This window comes from Gekko japonicus, unplaced genomic scaffold, assembly GCF_001447785.1.
Source record: "Gekko japonicus isolate JY-2015 unplaced genomic scaffold, Gekko_japonicus_V1.1 scaffold13, whole genome shotgun sequence".
NCBI lineage: Eukaryota > Metazoa > Chordata > Lepidosauria > Squamata > Gekkonidae > Gekko > Gekko japonicus.
Window position 1 is genome coordinate 1,513,975 of NW_015172553.1, and position 3,934 is coordinate 1,517,908.

Here is a 3,934-nt window from a genome sequence, read left to right on the forward strand (position 1 = left end):
CCCCCCCGCAGGCATCGCAGCTGCAGCTGGAGAACAGCTATGGCGCCCATAACTTTTTTAAGAGCCCCTCCCGAGAGCTGGGGGAGCCAGAATGGCCTCTAGTGTGATTCTGAAGAACTGCCCTTGGAGGCAAATGACAGCAAATCCGAAGTCAGATTTAAGCATATTTACACGGAAACCAGTGAGGTTTATTTCCAAGCCAACAACATGTCAAGAAAATGGGGAAATCTCGACCAAAGCGTTCCTGAGAACCTGATGCAGAGCGGACGCCACTAGCAGTCCTGCGCCTGCCAGCCAGCACTCGCCCGGATTTGGTCGCCCGGTCTGTTCCGGCCCTTCTCTCCTCCCACCTTAGCTCGCTAACTTCCCTGTCTCAGCCGCCGCCGCCGCCCCACTCCCACTCCCATCGAGCTGAAATCCGAGCCCGGGGGCTGCGAGCAGGGGCGTTTCGCCACCTCTTTCTCCTCCTGGCGGCCGCCCTTCGCAGGGCGGGTCTCTCGGGCTTATAGGCGAGGCAAAGCGGCTCTCGGCTCTCCAGACGGCGTGCGCTTGGGCGGCGGCAGCAGGTGAGGGGCTGCGGCCGGGACGGGGCGAGGAGCCGGTGGGAGGGGGAATGACCGGCTAGCGGGGCCCTCGCCCGCCCGCCAGCCCTTGTAGCTCCCTCCTGCGGGTGCGCCCGGAGCGACGCGTTGTTGCTAAACTTTCCGGTAGGGCCTGAAGAGCGACTCCCAGCGGCATCCCACCGCGAGCCAGCGGGAGAGAGAGCGGCAATCCGCGCCCGGGCTAGAGAGGAAAAAGAGTCTTTGGGCGGAATTAGCTTAATTCCGAGTCGGACCAGGATGTGCCGGGAAGCGTCTCCAGCCTCCACGGCGAGTCGCGGTGCTGCTAGTCTGCGTGGCGCCGGCCCCTCCTTTCGCCAGCGTGCGTGGGCTCCTGGGAAGGGCAGAGGCAGAAGTAGGAACCGGTTTGAAGCTAGCCGGGAGGAAGGGCTGGCTATCCGCTCTTCGGGTGCCTTTCGGAAAGGGGGAACTGGAGGCCGGCCTTTTTCTCAGTCCCTTGCAGTACAGCCCGAAGCAGAACAAAATTTGGGTTCACTTTGAAGACCAACAGAGTTTTATTCTGCCCACCTGGATCTATCCGAAGTAGAATTAAACTTTTAGACGTCCATTGACTTTAATGTGCAGGGGATGAGTAACTCTGCTCAGGGTGGTATTGCTGGGGTAGGGGGAAATCTAAAGGGGAAGCTGAGTCAGGCTGAAGTCCTAAGAACACTTTCCTGGGTAAGCCCCCTGGAATAAAATAGGACTCACTTCCAAATCGACCTGTTTAGGATTAAGATGGAGATGGGTTGCCCGGTTAGTCTGTCTGTAGCAACAGAAAAGAGCAAGAGTCCAGTAGCACCTTAAAGGCTTTTTGTTGAGGTAGCAGGCGTCCAAATTCCCATCCTTGGCCTCCCCTGCTGACAGCCCTAGGCTAGTAGTTAGTGGCTTGATACCTCACAACACCGCCCAGAAGGACCTTTACTACATCTGAGCAGCGCTACTGAGGCAACTTCTACTCTGGGTTTTTTATATGAAATTTTGAACTTTTTAAATCTTAAAATTTAATAGCTTAATTTTATGTGCCGTTTTACTGTCACAATATTCTGTGTGATCTTGTAAGCCACCCTGAGCCCGCTTGTGGAAAGGGCAGGATATCAATCAAATAAATAAATAACATTTGTGGCAGGGTAGGAGCTTTTGTGAGTCACGGCTCACTTCTTCAGGTACTGTTCAGGATTGCTACCATACTCTGTAACAGCACCATTGAATAGGAGGCCAGTAACCAACCTAGCACTTCGAAAGCAAGAAATTGCAAGTAGATAAATAGGTACTGCTTCAGTGGGAAGGTAACAGCACTCCGTGCGCCTCGGCGTCTAGTCATGCCGGCCACATGACCACGGAAGTGTCTTTGGACAGCGCTGGCTCTTCAGCTTGGAAACAGAGATGAGCACTGCATCCCTAGAGTCAGATTCGACTCGCTTTCGAGCAATGGAAAACCTTTACCTTTACTAATACCACAAAGCAAACAAAATGCGCTCCCGCATAAGCTTTGGTCTTCAGACAGAGCTCACTCCATCCAGTGCATGAAGTGTGTTAGGAAGGGAGCTTAATCTGAGAAAAAACTGGCATTGTGGGTGGTTTTAATAAAAGGTATTAATGTGGATTGTGGTTTGGTTTTGGATTTTGGACCAGGACAATCTCAAACAATTCTTGTGTGTGATAGAACAGAGTGCCTCTCTGCGCAGGTAAACTGGCTTTTCTTCTCTGCAGAGTTCCCTAGCCCTGGGAGGCTATGGTGGTTAGCCATTCATCACAATAGGGTTTATTGTTATATAGTGTAGGCTGCCTTAGGGGCACATGCATGCCAAAAGGCAGGATGTATCTACTTTAATACAATCAATGCATAAAAATTTAGAGGAAACACCTTGGCCCCCCAGGAGATTCCCCATTTGGGACACCTGTTTTGTGTATGTGTGTGGGGGGGTGATTTTAGAAATGGTTTAAAAAATCAAGTTGTTTCAGCCGCCACCTCCATATGCCAGAGGAGGATGTGGTGGCATTTTTACTCTTTGTGTAAATGCAAGTTCACATCGGCACCAGATGCTAGGGTGTTGTTTCCCTTGTATCTCTTCTCTTGGCCAGTTCTCCAGATGCTAAATTCTACAGAACGTTTTGAGTTCTAGCAACTCTGGTAACAAGAATAAGCAGCTCTGTTTGTGAGATTGTTGTTCAGTCGCACAGTTCAGTCTTCACAACCCCATGGACCACACCACTCCAGGCCCTCCTGTCTTCCGTCGTGTTCCAGAGTTTACTTAATTTCATGTCTGTTGCCTTGATAACACTGTCTAACCATCTCATCCTTTGCCATCCTCTTCTTCTTTGACCTTCAGTCTTTCCCAGCATTAGGGTCTTCTCCAGTGAGTGCTCCCTTCTCATTTGGTGGCCAAAGTATTTGAGCTTCAGCTTCAGTATCTGGCCTTCCAGGGAACAGTCAGGATTAATTTCTTTTAGGATTGACTAATTTGATCTTCTTGCAGTCCAGGGGACTCTCAAGAGTCTTCTCCAGCACCATAGTTCAAAAGAATCTATTCTTCGGCGCTCAGCCTTCCTTACAGTCCAACTCTCGCAGCCGTACAGTACTACTGGGAATACCATTCCTTTGACCATACGGACTTTTGTTGGCAGGGTGATGCCTCTATTTTTATGCTGTCAAGGTTTGCCATCGCTTTCCTGCCAAGGAGCAGGTGTCTTTTAATTTCATGGCTGCAATCACTATCTGCATTGATCTTGGATCCCTGGAACGTGAAGTCTGTCACTGCTTCCACGACTTCTCCTTCTATTTGCCAAGGAGTGATGGGGCCGGATGCCATGATCTTAGTTTTTTTGATGTTGAGCTTCAAGCCAACCTTTGTGCTCTCCTCTTTTATCCTGAGCAAGAGGCTCTTTAGATCCTCTTCACATTCTGCCATTAGAGTGGTATCGTCTGCATATCTGAGGTTGTTGATGTTTTTCCCAGCAATCAATTCTGGCTTCTGAATCATCCAGGCTGGCATTTTGTATGATGTACTCTGCATATAAATTAAATAAGCAAGGGGACAATATACATCCTTGTTGTACTCCTTTTCCTATGCTAAACCAATCAGTTGTTCCATATCCGGTTCTAACTGTTGCTTCTTGACCCTTATACAGGTTTCTCAAGAGACATGTGAGGTGGTCTCGTACTCCCATCTCTTTAAGGACTTACCATAATTTGTTGTGATCCACACAATCAAAGGCTTTAGCGTGGTCAATGAAGCAAAAGTAGATCTTTTTCTAGTACTCTCTTGCTTTCTCCATAATCCAGCAAGTGTTGGCAATTTGATCTCTAGTTCCTCTACCTCTTCGAAACCCAG

General features: G+C 49.5%; 1 protein-coding gene across 1 annotated transcript in view; it reads left to right on the top strand.

Moving 5' to 3' along the window:
• Positions 1 to 475: 475 nt before the first annotated feature.
• ANXA4 (annexin A4) overlaps positions 476 to 3,934 on the top strand; it is a 33,002-nt gene continuing 29,543 nt past the window's right edge. Inside the window, exon 1 of the mRNA XM_015421091.1 lies at positions 476 to 566. The gene's annotated coding sequence lies outside the window, so the exon portion shown is untranslated. The remainder of the gene's footprint in view (positions 567 to 3,934) is intronic.